Source organism: Convolutriloba macropyga, chromosome 13 (genome assembly GCF_964194025.1).
Source record: "Convolutriloba macropyga chromosome 13, txConMacr16.3, whole genome shotgun sequence".
Classification (NCBI taxonomy): Eukaryota; Metazoa; Xenacoelomorpha; order Acoela; family Convolutidae; genus Convolutriloba; species Convolutriloba macropyga.
The window spans coordinates 23,330,605-23,351,040 of NC_134480.1; the positions used below are offsets into that span (position 1 = coordinate 23,330,605).

The 20,436-nt window shown below is 33.1% G+C and overlaps 2 protein-coding genes across 2 annotated transcripts in view; one reads left to right on the forward strand and one right to left on the reverse strand.

Moving 5' to 3' along the window:
• Positions 1–3,963, reverse strand: part of LOC142352136 (uncharacterized) — an 87,344-nt gene extending 83,381 nt beyond the window's left edge. The window contains exon 1 of the mRNA XM_075404518.1: positions 3,580–3,963. The gene's annotated coding sequence lies outside the window, so the exon portion shown is untranslated. The remainder of the gene's footprint in view (positions 1–3,579) is intronic.
• LOC142352139 (putative carboxymethylenebutenolidase) overlaps positions 1–20,436 on the forward strand; it is a 273,385-nt gene that overhangs the window by 33,485 nt on the left and 219,464 nt on the right. The window lies entirely within an intron of this gene.

Sequence of the window (20,436 nt, forward strand, 5' to 3'; positions counted from 1 at the left end):
CTAACCTACCGGGTTGTCCTGCAAAAAAAAACTTGACTTAGTAACTCAGTGTAGAACAAGCAACGATAGTAATTCAGTGTACAGTTCAGTGGAAATGAGAAACTAAAAGGACTGCAAGTGGTAGTGAAGGACAGACGTGGGAATTTGCTGTGTACTGTCCAGGTTGAGGTCCAGACCCAAATTGGTTTATGATCAGACCCAGTAGAGCGCACACCCGTGTGTTCCCAGACCGAAATTACAGGGTCTGAAAGGAAGTTCGAACGCACTACAGTCTGGACGATGGTCTGGAGTAGGTCTGATCAGAGGTCGATTTGGTCTGAAAAGTCTGATCGTAGGCGGATTCGAGCGCACTTGAGTCTGATCAGAGCCGACTTCGAGCGCAATTGGGTCTGATCATAACCTCTTTGAGCGCACTTGGGTTTGATCAGAAGTGTTTTCAAACGCAATTGGGTCTGATCAGGGACCATTTCGAGCGAATTATTTTTTAAATTTTTTTTTGTTTTTTAACTGAGAGATGTTGGCTCTGCCAATAGGCAGCCACAAAGCAGCGTTCTGATCAGAGACCCATCATAATCCGATAGCTCTGATCAGAAAAAAGGAGTCCAGCTAATAGCAGAGGCCAGTCCCCTTCAGAAGAAACTTTGATCAACTGGAGACCACGATGATTCATATGGAAATCTGTCTGAACTCATTCATTGAGTCAGAAATATATACTAAACTGTACACTAAATTAAATTTGTTCTCAACAGTTGGGTTTCGTTTCCTTTAGCAATACTCTAATAATCGATTTTTCCTTAAATGAAATAAATACTGCAAGCATCAGTTTTTATGAAAAGAATATATTATATAAAAACTAGGAGATTTTTTCATATGTAAAATTTTTCTCTGATCAGACTATTTCGAGCACACTTGAGTCTGATTAGAACTGGTTTCCAGCGCACTTCAGTGTGATCATAAAGGGCTGCAAGCGCAACTGGGTCTGATCATAACTTCTTCGAGCGCACTTGAGTCTGATCATAGTCTAATCATTAAGGTCTGGGCAATGGCCTGAATTTGAGTCTGGACATGGTCTGAAGATGGTCTGATCAGAACACCTTCGGTCTGAAAGGTCTGATCAGAGACCTTTTGTGTCGGGAAAGTCTGATCAGAAGTATTTTTGGTCTGGAAAGTCTGATCAGACGAAAATTTGGGTCTGGGCCTCAACCTGGGTGTGAATGTGAACTGTGAATGTGTTTGTGTAAACTGTGAATGAGAATATGAATCCCAGTGCTATCAATGTTACATTGTTCCTTTCTAGTTATTCATAGATTTGGCGAATTAATTTTTAAAATTGCTTAGCGAGTTTTCTCCTCAAGTGTCAGATGGTAGCATTTTTTTCATTATGATCAGCTCTAAAGCAGACAAAAATTAATAATGTCCATGGTAAGTGCAGAAAGGAAGATCATTATGTTCATGCCAAGTTCAGAATTGGACTCTGAAATCTATCCTGAAATGGCTAATAAAGGCCATGATTAGAACGCTGATCACGGAAAAAATCATTATAAAATTTTTAGGATTCAGTACTGATGTATTATGACACTCAGATCCGGGTAAACTTTGCGTTTAATATAAGCAGACTAAAAAATACGCATTTTTACTATTTCAGCGCCTATCTTTTATATGATTGACTTTATGGCGCTATATTTTTCGAGAACCAGAAACAAAGATCAATCCAATTGTCTACCGGTACTGGTAATTTATTGTGACTAAACTGAAGGATCTCTAAGGAAGAAAAAGTACGTTTTTTGGTTTGCAAACATACTGTTTATATAGGACTGGGGGTAAAAGCAGAAAAGATCCCAAGAAAACATTGACTAGTGTAACTTTAGATACAAGCCGATTGTTGCTTCACTCTGACAAAGTTAATACAACTGTGGGATTGGTTATATTAATATGCGTATTCAGTTTGTGCGTAGAGGCTATCCCGGAGGTTGGTGGCAGAGCAAATCAGCGCTCAATCATTCTAGAAACATTGTTTTTAGGATGACCAGTACTCTGTTCATGTCACAATTTACGCTGGCTAGTCTTGATTTTTGAGTAAATTTCACTGCATGAAGAAAACTCCCACCAACAAGGTTTGATGTGATTCGAACTTCCACGTGTTTAATTGTTTATTTGATTTGCGTATCCAGTTGTAACTACTAAGCTAAAGACAAACTTCACACGACGCAATTACGCCACTTTTGAATACTGCATTCATTCCTATATAATTGATGGCAATAAAAACGACAATTCGTTGGCTGCATTTTAAAATCAAGTGAACGTATTGGTTTTTTTCACGATTTCATAACGTGACTAGTCTCCACCAAGTAACATCAAAATTTTTTCTTCATACATATTTTTGGTTTACAAAGGAACCCTAGACCGCTCTGATCAAAGGTTTGGGTGCGCGACCCTAGACCGCTCTGATCAGACCATTTTTCAGACTTTGCCCTCATATCAGATCATCGTGTGACCCACAGTCCTCTGATCAGACCGTAGTAGGACCCAAATATTTCATGCGATTTTAGTGCGACCAACGCTCCCTCAGATCAGACCATTCTTGAATACATGTTATAATCCGTTGTTATTTGTTTAAATTATTCAATTCAAAACTATATGCTACTCAACTTCAAATTTAATAATTTAGTATATCTTGCTAAAGTTAGGACAGAACTAATTGATAAAATTATAAACAGAAAATCTTTTTGAAGTGACTGCAACATTTTTTTGAGTGATCAAAAACAGCAATAAAAAACTGCAGTCAAGTAAATATGGTCAGTTAATGCTCTGTGGTCAGATTTTAGGGCAACTTTTGTCCCAACTTTGGTCTCTGATCAGACCATAGTGCGAACATTGTTCAGACTTTTGTACGACCTATGATCAGACTATAGTGCGACTTTGCCCTCTGATCAGATCGTAGTGCGCCCATTGTCCAGACCATCGTGCGTCTCAAGCGTTTCCCAGACCATGTCTTTCGGGTCGCACCATGCCACCAGTGTGCTACCCAAATGGTCTGAGCAGAGCACTCTAGGGTCGCGCATTTAAACCTGGGAAAAACTTATTGTAAGATGAATGCTTGTTGCTCAAGCCTAGACTGTTGCGTCAAAAAAACGAATTACACTTTCACATCTTAGAATGCAATTGAGCTAAAAATAGGTTATTTAAATTATTATAACTTAACCTGCTTTGTGAAAGTCTTGCAGTACAGATTTTTTTCGCAATTACATGCGGATTTCGTTATAAGAAATGTTACAGTGTTGCCTTCTTTCGCTAGTGAGTTTTTGGGCAGAAATTCGCAAACAATTCGAAAATGACTATTTGGAAATTACCATAGTGTTATAATGACTAACAGCTCTGCCTATGAAAGAAGAACTGCGAAGATACTTGAGTAATTCGTATGTCAATTTATTGTGCAATCCTGCTTCCCAGAATTTTAAATCTCTAAAATAACTATTCTTATTTTGATTAACTTATTTACCATTTGAAAGCATGTGGATATCTAACCTCAGGGTTATAATCTGAATAACTTACATGTTTACTTCAAAAAATAGTTCTTACCTCCAAGTAAATTTGAAACGCGTGGCGAGCATTTAATAAGCTTTGCCTCGGAAAGATTTTCCATTATTCTATGTTTTATTTGACAATATCCGGTTTTGATTATAACTGTTATCTGGTGTACCCTATGAACGAAAGATTACAAAAACCGGTATAAAAAGGGAATTAAATACGCCGTGTTATTTGTTTGCGACAATTGTTTCTTTTTCTCGGGACAGTGATGAGTAACTGATCACGTTGATAAAACCATAGAACTCCGTGAAATCAAAACAATAAAAAATAATAAAGCTTTAATGATTTTTGAGCACAACCGTGACAAATGGTCAAATTTATAATCCCGCAGCTTAGGGGCAAAATTAATGAGTGAAAAATAACAGCGAAATAGCAATAAATGTTTTATAGTGATCGAAACCTGCAGTGATCACAAAATGTGCACACAAGCAAACAAAATATAAATCGTACGAGGTTTTCAAGCTGGTGCTATGGCTATAAAAATGCTGGAGACCTATGTTGACCGATTTCGATTGAAATAAGGCCACATTTGGCTTGTATATGGAGAGAAAGACAAACAAGTTGCATCATTGGAAAGGTTCATAATTTGTTACATATTTTTTTGAGGGGAGGGGGTATACCCGTGTTGCTCATCAAAATTGTTTCTTAACAATCATACAAAGTCATATATGGTTCTTAGTAATCATACAAAGTCATATATGACTTGTATGAATTCTTGAGATTCATACTAAGATCATAAGAAAAATAAACTTATCCTAAAAAAACTGGCACAGCAACACTTCGTACCATAAGATCATATAGAAATTAAACAAACGACCAAAAAACGCCTACATTTACTAAAGCATCTTGGTAATCATACTAGGTCATATATGGTTTTATGAAATCTTGACATATTCTGTCAAAAAAAAAGGATTTTTCAAATAGGAAAAAAATCGGTTTTTTCTTAGGTGCCCCTTTCCCTGTGCCCTTATGGGGATTTTCCCATTATGTTGTTTGTCTTCCTTGCCTTTATATGTTATGGTGCTACATTTTGTTGTTATGGTGCTACATTTTGTTTTTTTTTATGTTCTGGCTTATCCGGAACCTGTTTGTGTCTTTTTAGCTATCAGAGCCTCTGTTTTTTTCTTGGGCTGCAAAGGAAAACTCGCCTAAAGTGCGGACAGTTTTTCTTGCAGTTCGAGATAGTAAGATGTATCACGAAAAAACCTGGACAGATTCATCATATTTCTTAAAAATCATACTAAGATCATATATGATTTCTTAAAAATCATACTAAGACCATATATTATTTCTTAATACTCATAGAAAAATCATATATGCTTGTTCGATGTTTCAGCGAACGTCATTGCTTATGGTTTCTGGGTTTTAATACAAAGATCATTAATGATTTCTTAAAAATCATAGAAAGTCATATATGAAAAAATGGAAATCTTATTAAGATCATACTAAGATATAGTCTATGATTTGTTTGGTATCATATATGATCTTAGTATGATTATTAAGAAGTGGCGACACGGGTAAACAGTCCTTGACAGAGCACTTTAAATTTTACTCTGGAGGAATCACCTAAACAATTACGCGCCAATCATGCAACATATATCATTCACACTTAAACCAGACTAAGCTTTCATAAAAGTTATAATCGTGGTTTATGCGTAATCGAAGGGAACAGCATTAGCCCACAGCGGCCTGTTCTCAGTTGCCCTTCTTCTCGTTATCAGATTTTCTGACTTCCAAGAGAACGAAGAGACAAGAATAAAAATCAAATAAAAACAATAATTACGACCAAAACCCGATGTCTCCATTTAAAAAATCATTAAAATGTCAAATTTGCCACAAATAAAACCTAAACATAACAAGTTGTACAATCTCGTAGTAACAGTAGTAACAAAGCCGAGAAAAACATGGCTGAAATTCAAACCGATGTAAAGATTAAATTATAGCTCACTATTGTGAGTGAACAGATCTTTACGTAACTCTGCTACAAATCGACTGACAAAAAAATAGAAAATGGCGAAGCTCAAAAATCCAATGTTTTTGAAAACAAATGTTTTCGAAAATCAAATACTCCGACGAAATATTCCAACAAAATAATATAGAATATATTTAAACACCACAGGAAGACAATTGAATCTGCTATTGACGGAACTAAGTCATGAGACTACAAAACAACAACAATTACAGAGAGAAGCCAAAACAGTGTTCAAGGCACTATATTAATAAATTATTATTTGCAAACACTAACAATTATTGCTGGCTTCTCATCTGAACATCATGGAGTCTTCAATATAAAAAGACTATGGAGAAATGAAAACAAAAAGAAACATTATAGCAATCTCGAAAATTTTCAATGAACTTAAACGTCAAAACCATCAGCCAAAACATAACTCACAAAAAAAATTATTTGAATTAAAACCAATTTCTGAAACTTTTTATCAGTGAGATGGACTTTCGTGGTGACGAAAATGAGAGCAAAAAAGAAGACATTGTTAAAATAGTTTTTTTAAAGTTAGTTTTAAAGTCATTAAAACCAAAACGTATAAGCTGGAATCCTTATTTAGGTTCAGTTGCCCTACATCTATCAAAGCAGTAGAGAAGTATAGTGATCACATATATGTCGTACAGCAATAAAGAGAAAGATAAAAATAACACAAGTTTTTGAAACGTCCACCAAATTTTGATAGAGAACTCTGTCTCAGCCCGAAGCGTAAACTATTCAAAAAAAACAATTAATATAAACAAACACGCCTATTTCAACCATATTATTTTTTTTTTCAATGTTTTTCACCATTTGAACCTGTTAAAAAGTTTGTATTTCGACAAAGAAACAAAATGAACCCTTAAAATGTGCAATAAAGCTCAAAGAATTGAACCAAGAAACCATCAAACCAAGAAACCATCAATTAAACATTAAACCGTTACAGATATTAAAATGTAACCCACAGGAAATTAGTCGTTGCCGGCTTTTACACAGACCACGCCGGAAAATTAATGCAATAAAAAACAGTGGCAAATTTCAAAAATTTACTGGCCTTTTCTTAGAACAAGTATAATAAAAGTCGTAAAAGGCATTAGATAAAAACTGAAACCATTGGCTAATTTCACATACACCTTCTTAACAGCAAATTAGATCTTTGATTGAGGAGACTAAGTCGCTGGACTATAAAAGGTGTTCAAAATGAGAGCAAACAATAAGAAGTATAGAAAAAAACGAAAACAATTGAACACAGCCATAAAAACCATGACCTTCATTCTGAAACCATGATATAAAATTGTTGGGCCTCAATTTCAGTAAACAGTCTTTCTCAAATTTCGAGCCCCGATTAGCAATTTTTTCTGTAAATTACTTAATATCTACAAATGCGGAAATACTTTGAAAAATGGCCGAGCCCCTTTAAAACCTATTTTCTATCCCACTAAAAACTATTTTTTTGCCGCAGGGATCCACGATGAAAACAATATCAAACTTATTTTTGCTGCGCGTCTGAAAACACCAAATTGTTCACATGGTTGCGAAATAGATTAATTTTTAAACAAAATTTTGTAGTAAATCAAAAATGAACAATTAATATTGTATAACTGTCGAGTTTCAATTTGCAAAAGCTTGCAAAATTTTAATTCCAGAAGACTCTTTCTAAAGCCAGTGGGAGTACAACTAGCCCTCCATTTGAGCGTACGAAAAAAATGACTGCAGTTTTAGTCTGTCTACGTCCTGAAAAACTAACAAAAAATCGGCTAAAAAGCTAATTTGGTCCCATTTTTCACAAAAAAATCTGAGTTTGAGAATTTTGGCAGAAATCCTAATCAAAAACCCGAACAATTCAATAACCCACTTTTATCTTTAAGAATAAAATTAATCCCAGTATCCTTAACAATTTTAACATATTCTGACAAAAAAATTGTCAGAAAGAGAGAAAAGTTGAATAAAAACAACGTAATATCCTCTCCTGTTCACAAAAAAATAAAACCTCGAAAACTACATGTAAAAAACGAAAATAAAAAAAATTCGATTTCAATTTCTACGTAGGACGGACATTCTAATGATACCAGTCATAACTCTCTACGATGATTATATCGATCGGCCTATAAACCAATTGAGTGTATAGTTCCTCCCCCACTATAGGGGATCGTAAAAGCAATTAAAAACAGGTAGAAACAAAACTCCTACAAAAGGGTTATTTTTCTTCACGTAAAAATTGTTTGATTATTCATCATACAAGGAAAAAATTTTGTGACATCACATGAACTAAAATTAGAGAGTATATCAGTCATGTGTCTCGTTGAAGACGATTTAATGCAGTAGAAGATAAAGATATTTCTTCTAGTAATATCAATAGCAGCTCAAAAATGATGCAGTTTTTTAGTATGAAAGAAGAAAGAAACATTATAGCAATCTCGAAAATTTTTTATGAAGTTAAATGGTCGAAACCAACTGCCAAAACATAACTCACAAAATAAAACTGTTTGAATCAACACAAATTTGTGAGACATTTTATTAGTGAGATGGACTTACTTGTTGACGAAAATGAGAGCAAAAAAGAAGACAGTTGTTAAAATAGTTTTTTAAAAGTTATTTTTAAAGTCATTCAAACCAAAGACTATAAACAAGAATCCTTAATTAGGGTCAGTTGTTCTACATCTAGCGAAGCAGTTGAAATGTATCGTTATCACGTATATGTCGCACAATAATAATGAGAAAAATAAATTTGAGAAAAAATTTTAAAACTTCTACTAATTTTTGATAGAGAACTGCTTCTCAGCCCGAAACGTAAACTATTCAGCAAAAAGAACTAATTTAATCAAACACGCCTATCTCAACCCTGTAGGTTTTGCTTCCATGTGTTTCGTCATTTGCACCTGTTAAAAGAAGGTATTTGGACAAAGAAACAAAGTGAACCTATAAAATGTGCAATTAATCTCAAAAAAAATGAAAACTCATGGCATCAAACCAAGAAACCATCAATTAAACATAAAACCGTTATAAACATTAAATTGTAACTCAAAAAAATAGGTCTTTTCCAGTTTTTACATAGACTACCCCAAAAATTTGGAGAAATAAGACAAAATGGTTGCAAGTTTCACTGACATTTTCTCAGAACAAGTATATTAAAGGTCGTACGAGATATTAGATAAAAACTGAAAGCATTGTCTAATTTCATTTACATCTCCGTAAAAACAAATTTAATTTTTGATGGAGGACACTAAGTCAGTGGACTATACATGGTATTCAAAGGAAAGCAAATAATAAGAAGTACATTAAAATATACGAAAACAATTGAACACAGCCATAAAAACCATGAGCATAACTCTTAAACCATAATAAATATTTGTTGGGCCTTAATTGTTGTAAACAGTATTTCTCAAATTTTGAGCCCGGAATATCAATTTTGCTCAGTAAATTACATAAAATCTTTAAATGCGGAAATACTTTGAAAAAAAGGCCGCGCCCAATAACAAGACCCATTAAAAACTATTTTTTTTTTGCTGCAGAAATCCATGATAAGAGCAAGATGATACCTAATTTTTCTCCGCGTCAAAAATCACCAAATTGTTCCATTGGTTGCCCAAAAGGTTATTTTGTAAACAAAATTTTGCAGTATATCAAAAATAAACAGTGAATTTTGTATAATTGTCGTGCTTCAATTTGCAAAAACTAGCAAAATTATAATTCCAGAAGAGTCTCCTAAAAGCTAGTGGGAGTACAACTAGCTCTCTATTTGACAGTATGAAAAAAATTGCCCCATTTTTGGTATGTCTACGTCCGGAAAAAATAATGAAAATGGCCTAAAATCATATTTGGTCCCACTTTTCACAAACAAAGTCTGAATTTTGCGAAGTTTGGCATAAATTTTAACCAAAAAATCGAACAATTTTGCAAAATATTTTTTATCTTTGAAAGAAAATTAATCCCAGTATCCTTAACAATTTTTACAAGTTTTGACGAAACATCGATTACTACCTGTAATTAACGAAAACAAAAAAATCTTTTCGCTTCCAAAAATCTTTTCGCTTTTAGGTAATATTTCTCACATAAAAATTGTTTGATTAATCAACATACGAGAAAAAATTTTGTGATATCACACGAACGAAAATTAGAGAAAAAAATCTAAGAAAACCAATTATAAAAAAATCCATACATTGTGTATTCAACGCAAAACTCTTTGAAATCAATTTGACACTGAGAGGGGATTTTCAATAAAATTTTCTAATTGAGTTCACTCACTCCTTCTTCCAGACGGGAGTTTATAAGGTAAAAGCAAATGTAATATGGAAGCCGAGAGAAAAAAAGCGAGAGTAAATCAGAGAGATATAGAAACCGAAATCGCAAAATTCTAAAGATTTTGTTACTTTGCTCAACATTCAGAAGCGGAAAAGTCTCAAATGCCAGGCAAACCAAATTGGCAAAATCTCTGACATTGGCGTTGTGCACTTAATGATTGAATAAACAATATTGAAATCATGCACCAAGGCCCATGATCAATTTAAGTTTCCGTTTTTTACATTTGCTATCAAGTCTCGCGTAGAACAGTTCTGGTCTGTGAAAACACGATTGTTAGTCCTGCTAGTTCATCAAGCTCCATGCATGTATCGCCAACAGATTGTACCGCCCTTGAAAACTATTAAGTTAATTCTCTGTAGGGCGTTTCTAGTAGGAGGTTTTCTTCTAACCTTAGAGTTTCAAGTGCGGGTCCTCTGTTTCCTTTTTCCAAATAATTTCTAAGCATTTAGATTCGCAAGCATCTAGTATTCTGCTACGATTGGAAAACTTAAAAGTTCTGGGATAAACGTGGTAACGAAAATGAGAGCAAAAAAGAAGACAGTTGTAAAAATAGTTTTTTTTTGTCATTAAAACCAAAAGCTATAAACTGGAATCCTTAATTAGGTTCAGTTGGTTGACTTCCAGAAAAGCAATTGATATGTAACCTTATCACGTATATGTCGTACAACAATAAAGAGAAAGACAGATATAAGGAAAAAAATTAAAAAATCCACCAAATTTTGATAGAGAACTGTATCTCAGCCCGAAGCGTAAACTATTCAGCAAAAAAACTTATATAATGAAACGCGCTTATTTCAACCCTGTCAGTTTTTCTTCCACGTTTTTCTTCATTTGCACGTGTTAAAAAGGTTGTATTTCGACAAAGAAACAGAATGAACCTATAAAATGCGCAATTAATCTCGAAAAAATTGAAAACTCGTGGTATCAAACAATAAAACCATCAGTTAAACATAAAACCGTTATAGACATTAAATTGTAACTCAAAGGAAATAAGTCTCTTTCAGTTTTTACACAGACTACGCCAGAAAATTGAAGGAATAAGATAAAATAGTGGCAAATTTCAAAACTTCACTGACATTTTCTTAGAACAAGTATATTAAAGGTCGTAAGAGACATTAGATAAAAACTGAAGGCATTGTCTCATTTCACTCACGTCTCCTTGAAACCAAGTTAAATGATGGAGAACACTAAGTCACTGGACTAAACAAGGTATTCAAAATGAAAGCAAATAATAAGAAGTACATGAAAATATACGAAAACAATTGAACACAGCCATAAAAACCATGAGCATAACTCTTAAACCATAATAAATATTTGTTGGGCCTTAATTGTTGTAAACAGTATTTCTCAAATTTTGAGCCCGGAATATCAATTTTGCTCAGTAAATTACATAAAATCTTTAAATGCGGAAATACTTTGAAAAAAAGGCCGCGCCCAATAACAAGACCCATTAAAAACTATTTTTTTTTGCTGCAGAAATCCATGATAAGAGCAAGATGATACCTAATTTTTCTCCGCGTCAAAAATCACCAAATTGTTCCATTGGTTGCCCAAAAGGTTATTTTGTAAACAAAATTTTGCAGTATATCAAAAATAAACAGTGAATTTTGTATAATTGTCGAGTTTCAATTTGCAAAAACTAGCAAAATTATAATTCCAGAAGAGTCTCCTAAAAGCTAGTGGGAGTACAACTAGCTCTCTATTTGACAGTATGAAAAAAATTGCCCCATTTTTGGTATGTCTACGTCCGGAAAAAATAATGAAAATGGCCTAAAATCATATTTGGTCCCACTTTTCACAAACAAAGTCTGAATTTTGCGAAGTTTGGCATAAATTTTAACCAAAAAATCGAACAATTTTGCAAAATATTTTTTATCTTTGAAAGGAAATTAATCTCAGTATCCTTAACAATTTTTACAAGTTTTGACGAAAAATTTGTCAGAAATAGGGAAATCGCGAATTAGGGAAAAATACCCTCTCCTGTTCACAAAAAAATTAAACATCGATTACTACCTGTAATTAACGAAAACAAAAAAATCTTTTCGCTTCCAAATTCTACGCTATACGGACATTCTAATGATACCACTCATAACTCTCTACGATGATTATATCGATCGACCTAAAATCCATTTGAGTGTATAGTTCATCCCCCAATACAGGGGGTCGGAAAAACAAGTAAAAAACAAGTAGAAACAAAACCCCTACAAAATAGGTAACTTTCCTCACATAAAAATTGTTTGATGGTTCATCATACGAGAGAAAAATTTGTGACATCACACGAACGAAGTTTAGAACGTATAACATAGGTATCGTTATTACTACTAGGGATATCACTACATCACACGAACGTCATATGTCTCGTTGAAGACGAAATAATGCAGCAGAAGATAATGATCTTCCTTCCAGTAAAATCCCTAGCAGCTCAAAAATGATGCAGTTTCTTTAGTATGAAAGAATATGTGACATTGATAAGAAAATCTAAGAAAATCAATTGTAAAAGAAAATCCATCCATGGTGTATTCAACGCAAAACTCTTTGAAACCAATTTACACTAAGAGGGGATCTTCAATGTCATGTTTCAAATGAGTTCAATCACCATTTCCTCCAGACGAGAGTTTATAAGTTAAAAACGAATGTAATACGGAAGCCGAGAGAAAAAAAGCGAGAGTAAATCAAAAAGGCATAGAAACTCAAATCACAAACTTCTGGAGATTTTATTACTTTGTGCAACATCCACAAGTGAAAACAAAAACGTCTCAAATGCCAGGTGAACCAAATTTGCAAGCTCAGAAACATTCACGTTGTTTGTGCTCTTAATGACTGAATAGACCCACCTGATCAGACCATCTTCGAGCGCACACCTGCGCAGGGTGCCTTCGGATTACATGGTGCCACTCGGATCTCCGAGAGCACTTTAGTCTGGACAATGGTCTGAATCTTGTGTGCTCAGGAGGCTTTCGAGCGCATTGCGAGCGCACATGGAGTTTTGAGATCACGATAGCCGGATCGGATGTCACATTTGTCTGTGAAGGTCTGATTTAGCTCTGGACCTAAAAATGGGAGGCTCACCAGTGGGAAAATGAAAAATTCGTTCAAGAAATTCTCGACTGAATCACGCATAGTTATTACAAATTTGCACAGGTCATTTGAGAAGAGAGGGCTAGATTCAAATTTGTACATTGAACACTGTAGATTAAAGCAAACAATCTTGTTTTCTAAGGATCTAAGCAGACGCAACTTCGAAGAAAGTGGATCGCTATAGGATTCGAACAAAATTTGCCTCATTTTGAGCTTTTGGGACCTGCTTTTGCATACAAAGACTATTTAGATTAAACTTTTCAGTTTCTGAGTTTCACGAAATCGATTTAAAAATCAATCATTATTTGAAACAATTTTTTGCACCATATGAATGATAGTTGTATCAGTAGTATAGTAAGTTGCCTAGTGCTTGTAGGGGGGGGGGGTGGACCCCCCCCTACAAGAAATTTTTTCTCTGAAAAAGTGGAATCTTGTAATTTTTTCGGAGTGTGAGGCAAATTACTATACTTTTCAGCTATTTCCATTTCATTTTGATGGTTCATGTAAATTGAAACTTGGGAATTGGGTTTTGGTGGTTTTGAATTCATGTTTTGTGCGCGATTGAGAAAATTTTCAAAAATTTTTTCGAAAATTTTTCAAAGTTTTTCAAAGTCCTAAAATTGTCTGAAATGGATTTTGCGCTATGAAAGAGCACTCAAAAGTGATTTTTTGTTGACTTCACTTTTTTCACTTAAGTAGTATAGGGGTCGAAACATATAAAAATTTCGACTTTTTTGAAAAAAAATTTCAAAATTTTTCAAAGTCCTAAAATTGTCTGAAATGGATTTTGCGCTATGAAAAAGCACTCAAAAGTGATTTTTTGTTGACTTCACTTTTTTCACCTATGCAGTATAGGGGTTGAAACACACAAAATTTCAAATTTTTGAGAAAAAAAATTCCAAAATTTTTCGGAGTCCTAAAATGATATGAAATGGATTTTGCGCTATGAAAGAGCACTCAAAAGTGATTTTTGTGGACCTCTTTTTGTTCAACCAAGTAGGACCGCAACAACTGAGTTTCTGGAATGGTCTGAAATAAGTCAAAGAGCAGTCAGAAGCAGTTTTTATTGACAATACTACTGCAAATGTGCAGTATGATGTTGAAAGCATGTCTTTATTTTTTGTATGCATTTGTAACTAAGTATATTTCTATCTAAACAAGTAGGTATGTTTGCATGCATGACTTAAAAAATGTATTTTTTTGTCTGAATGAATAATTGAAAAAATGGAAGAATGAAAATTTTATGTATAAAATTATGCGTATTCATGTATATAATAATGAAAGTATAAATGAAAGTTTATATTTGTTTTTTTGTAAACATAATTGTGCTTAAGTTTAATAATATATTTGTATGAGTATAAGCTGGAATGTATGTTTTTTTGTAGATATTGTAATTGTGTGTATATGTCAAGACGTTTATGGTTTTATGTGTGTATGTTTTTCTATATGTATGCGGTGGAAAGTGTGTACATATGTCTGAATGTGTTTACGTATTTATGTATTTATATGCTTGCAAATCAGACGAGGGAGAGAGAGAGAGAGAGAGAGAGAGAGAGGGAGATAAGTCCCTGGAGGGCAATTGTGTTGAAGAATGTTGATACTTGTCTCCACGATCCAATAATATTATATCTTGCAAACAGATTTTGACCTTCAGCATTGATAAACTCTGATATTGACAAGCAAAATGTCACAAACGAAGACGACAACAATTTTTTGATGTTCTGAGCATGCTCTTTTGAAAATTTTTGAATTTTCCTCACTTATCTAGCTACTATATTAAAAGCTATCAAGATTCTCTACAGAAAAAAAATTAAATTTGCTTTTGTCTTTTAATCCTTGGCAAGAAAATGAAAAAAAGTTGAAACACAGTAGACAAAAACAATTATTTGATGTTCTGGGTATGCTTTTTTTAAAAGCAGAGATTTCTCCACACTTATTCAGCTACCTTTTTAGGAATGAGCAAGATTATTTTCAGGAAAAATGTATTTGAGATAAATTGATGAGAGATAAACAATAAAGTGAGCTAAGTAAAAAGAATAAACTCTGTAAAAAAACCCGAAAAAAATGATGTGAAAACTATGATATGCAGGAATAGCTGCACTTTTTAGTTAAATAAATTAGAATGATAGGAATTCATCAGGAGCTTGAACCAGACAAATAGTCTAACGATGTACAAGAAGAGTAGTTTGCACTGGAACTGTAAAAAATAGCTAAATTTTTAGATGTTCATGAGCCACTTGATCAATTGGGCAAGAAGGAACACAATATTTGTATCTGCCGGGGGTTGCTAGAAACAGCTTCGATAGTGTATAATTCTTGTTTGCGTATTGGGAATAACACTAATGGATAATGCGTGCTGGGACTGAAATCTTAAACAAAAGCGAATAGCTTCTTCAGTAAATGGTTCCAACATACTCAATATACTCAACTATTGAACACCGTAAGTAAGGTACCAGAGCACCTCAAGCAAACAAAAATGGAATGAGTTCATTAATGTTCTTTTTTGAATCAAATTTAATGTGCATTCCGTAACCCAGTGTTAATATTTTGGATGACTTATTGTTCTGTCGACGTTTTAAAATAACATAACCGTAACGATATTCGATAGAGCATCAGAAAGAGGTACATCCAAGGGTATTTGAAAAGAGCAGAGTCTATATAAAATATAATTGGGCTAATAAGCCTGGCGAACATTTCGGAATCCAACACAACACTACTGCTACCTACTACTGCTACTACCTACTACTACAAACTGCAACTACTATCTACAATTAGTACCTACTACTACTACTACTACTGCCTGCTAGTACTGCCTGCAACTGCTACTAGATACTGTTACTCACTACTATAACTACTTATACCTACCACTACAACCTACTTTTTTTACCTTCCAATATTACTTGTTTTACTAACTATCTACAACAATGTGTTTTTGTTTTTCTAAAAAATGAAAACAATTCGTTTCTCTAGACACTCATTAACATAAACAACAGAAGTTTTTATCTATGTTAAGGTAACGTGTCCTGACTGACGCAGACCGACAGACTTTATCCGCCAATTTTTTCAAAAAATCATCAAGTGTTTGAAAGTTTTTCAAAGATATGAAGAACTCTTAAAGGCATTGTTACATACATTAACTCAGCATTTTTCAACCTAAAGTTAATTTTCTGAATTAACAATTTAAAAAATCCATAGTATGATATATGAGGTGATATTTAATTAATGAAAAGTAATGTAGGGTATTTACTGTTTAGCGAACAAGTCTGATTTTTAGAACTTCAAATAAGTTTTATTGCATGTTTTTTTTTGAGGTGCAACTTCTTCGTGTAGTTTTTGATACTTATGACGGATCAGTCAAAAGTTTTTTGTTCAAAAGCTGAGTTTTTGTTTACTCAGTGCATGACGTCTGATTCACTTTGCAATTAATTGAAAGATATGAAAATTAATCTTTTTTAACGTTCTTATTTAAAGGATTGTATAGCGTAAATATTGAGTGCTTCACAATGACGCTGCACTATGTCTATTTAAAATATCAACATCATAGACATATGTTTGTTTCAAAAAAATCTATAGAGTGAACCTAAATGGAGTCAAATACTTTACAACGTACCTACATTATCCAAAAAACTGAGGTTTAACTGTTTATAGTTGTTTTCATATGTTTATTCAGAGTCATTTGTTATTTCAATTGTCAGATATTACACAACTTTCTCTGAATCCTTAGGTTTCAACTTTTGCATAGACTGAAAACTGCTGGGACTGCTTGACAAAAACGATGTATTAGTTAAGTTTCATATTAACCTTAGCTTGGGCTCAGGATTTGTTCACAGCTAAGACTGTAATTGTGAACTTGCATTTCATTGAAAGTTTAACGCTACATGATTCTTTAAAATTTTGTTGTATTAACTTCTTCATAATTTTATTGAATTTCAATTAATCCTTGTTTATCTATAGAAAATGAAAAATAAATTAACCTCATCAAACGTTTCTTAGCAAAATTGAGTGGAACAGTCTTGTGGGGATTTGAGAGCTCAAACAAAAACCTTAAATTTAGGATTCTAGGTAAACAAATTTGTTTGTTTTTAAAGTCTGCTTACACTAAATGGACACCAAATGGTTCCAGAGATGTACTTTTTAGGGAATTTGAGACAAAATTCTTGTTTTTTAGTGTTCGAAACTCAACAACCGGAGAGGGTATGGCTTTGGATAAGCAAGTATATAAAAAATGTGAAACATGGCCGACCATTTTACCTAAAAAGTTGAACCATTGAGTTCGAGTTTGAGTTTGTGATCTAAAAATAGTCTCCAAGCATAATTGACTTTTTTAAAAAGACTTCTTTTTTTGTATTCAAAACTCAACAATATGCAGTATGGATTTCGATAAGCAAGTATATTAAAATGTTGATGCTTGGTAGATCATTCTACGTAAGAATTGAAGTTTTGAGTTTGTGTTCGTGTTTGCGATCTAAAAACACTATTCAAGGATAATTGATTTTGAAAAAAGACTACTTTTTGTATTCAAAACTCAATAATCGGTGACGGTGTTATTTTGAATTACCAAATATAATAAAATGTGAAAATGTGAAAATTTGGCCTATCGCTCTATTTAAAAGTCAAAGTTTGAGTTTGAGTTTGAGATCGTGATCTAAAAATAGTATTCATGGGATAATTACATCATAATAGTTACATCATAAGTTGGGATAGTTACATCATGGGATAATTACATCATAAGTTTTTCAAAGTCCTAAAATTGTCTGAAATGGATTTTGCGCTATGAAAGAGCACTCAAAAGTGATTTTTTGTTGACTTCACTTTTTTCACCTAAGTAGTATAGGGGTCGAAACATATAAAAATTTCGACTTTTTTGAAAAAAATTTTCAAAATTTTTCAAAGTCCTAAAATTGTCTGGAATGGATTTTGCGCTATGAAAAAGCACTCAAAAGTGATTTTTTGTTGACTTCACTTTTTTCACCTATGCAGTATAGGGATTGAAACACACAAAATTTCAAATTTTTGAGAAAAAAAATTCCAAAATTTTTCGGAGTCCTAAAATGATATGAAATGGATTTTGCGCTATGAAAGAGCACTCAAAAGTGATTTTTGTGGACCTCTTTTTGTTCAACCAAGTAGGACCGCAACAACTGAGTTTCTGGAATGGTCTGAAATAAGTCAAAGAGCAGTCAGAAGCAGTTTTTATTGACAATACTACTGCAAATGTGCAGTATGATGTTGAAAGCATGTCTTTATTTTTTGTATGCATTTGTAACTAAGTATATTTCTATCTAAACAAGTAGGTATGTTTGCATGCATGAGTTAAAAAATGTATTTTTTTTGTCTGAATGAATAATTGAAAGAAATGGAAGAATGAAAATTTTATGTATAAAATTATGCGTATTCATGTATATAATAATGAAAGTATAAATGAAAGTTTATAATTGTTTTTATGTAAATATAATTGTGCTTAAGTTTAATAATATATTTGTATGAGTATAAGCTGGAATGTATGTTTTTGTGTAGATATTGTAATTGTGTGTATATGTCAAGACGTTTATGGTTTATGTGTGTATGTTTTTCTATATGTATGCGGTGGAAAGTGTGTAAATATGTCTGAATGTGTTTACGTATTTATGTATTTATATGCTTGCAAGTCAGACGAGGGAGAGAGAGAGAGAGAGAGGGAGATAAGTCCCTGGAGGGCAATTGTATTGAAGAATGTTGATACTTGTCTCCACGATCCAATAATATTATATCTTGCAAACAGATTTTGACCTTCAGCATTGATAAACTCTGAAATTGACAAGCAAAATGTCACAAACGAAGACGACAACAATTTTTTGATGTTCTGAGCATGCTCTTTTAAAAATTTTTGAATTTTCCTCACCTATCTAGCTACTATATTAAAAGCTATCAAGATTCTCTACAGAAAAAAAATTAAATTTGCTTTTGTCTTTTAATCCTTGGCAAGAAAATGAAAAAAAGTTGAAACACAGTAGACAAAAACAATTATTTGATGTTCTGAGTATGCTTTTTTTAAAAGCAGAGATTTCTCCACACTTATTCAGCTACCTTTTTAGGAATGAGCAAGATTATTTTCAGGAAAAATGTATTTGAGATAAATTGATGAGAGATAAACAATAAAGTGAGCTAAGTAAAAAGAATAAATTCTGTAAAATAACCCGAAAAAGATGATGTGAAAACTATGATATGCAGGAATAGCTGCACTTTTTAGTTAAATAAATTAGAATGATAGGAATTCATCAGGAGCTTGAACCAGACAAATAGTCTAACGATGTACAAGAAGAGTAGTTTGCACTGGAACTGTAAAAAATAGCTAAATTTTTAGATGTTCATGAGCCACTTGATCAATTGGGCAAGAAGGAACACAATATTTGTATCTGCGGGGGGTTGCTAGAAACAGCTTCGATAGTGTATAATTCTTGTTTGCTTATTGGGAATAACACTAATGGAAAATGCGTGCTGGGACTGAAATCTTAAACAAAAGCGAATAGATTCTTCAGTAAATGGTTCCAACATACTCAATATACTCAACTATTGAACACCGTAAGTAAGGTACCAGAGCACCTCAAGCAAACAAAAATCGAATGAGTTCATTAATGTTCTTTTTTGAATCAAATTTAATGTGCATTCCGTAACCCAGTGTTAATATTTTGGATGACTTATTGTTCTGTCGACGTTTTAAAATAACATAACCGTAACGATATTCGATAGAGATCAGAAAGAGGTACATCCAAGGGTATTTGAAAAGAGCAGAGTCTATATAAAATATAATTGGGCTAATAAGCCTGGCGAACATTTCGGAATCCAACACAACACTACTGCTACCTACTACTGCTACTACCTACTACTACAACCTGCAACTACTATCTACAATTAGTACCTACTACTACTACTACTGCCTGCTAGTACTGCCTGTAACTGCTACTAGATTTTGTTACTCACTACTATAACTACTTATACCTACCACTACAACCTACTTTTTTTACCTTCCAATATTACTTGTTTTACTAACTATCTACAACAATGTGTTTTTGTTTTTCTAAAAAATGAAAACAATTCGTTTCTCTAGACACTCATTAACATAAACAACAGAAGTTTTTATCTATGTTAAGGTAACGTGTCCTGACTGACGCAGACCGACAGACTTTATCCGCCAATTTTTTCAAAAAATCATCAAGTGTTTGAAAGTTTTTCAAAGATATGAAGAACTCTTAAAGGCATTGTTACATACATTAACTCAGCATTTTTCAACCTAAAGTTAATTTTCTGAATTAACAATTTAAAAAATCCATAGTATGATATATGAGGTGATATTTAATTAATGAAAAGTAATGTTGGGTATTTACTGTTTAGCGAACAAGTCTGATTTTTAGAACTTCAAAAAAGTTTTATTGCATGTTTTTTTTGAGGTGCAACTTTTTCGTGTAGTTTTTGATACTTATGACGGATCAGTCAAAAGTTTTTTGTTCAAA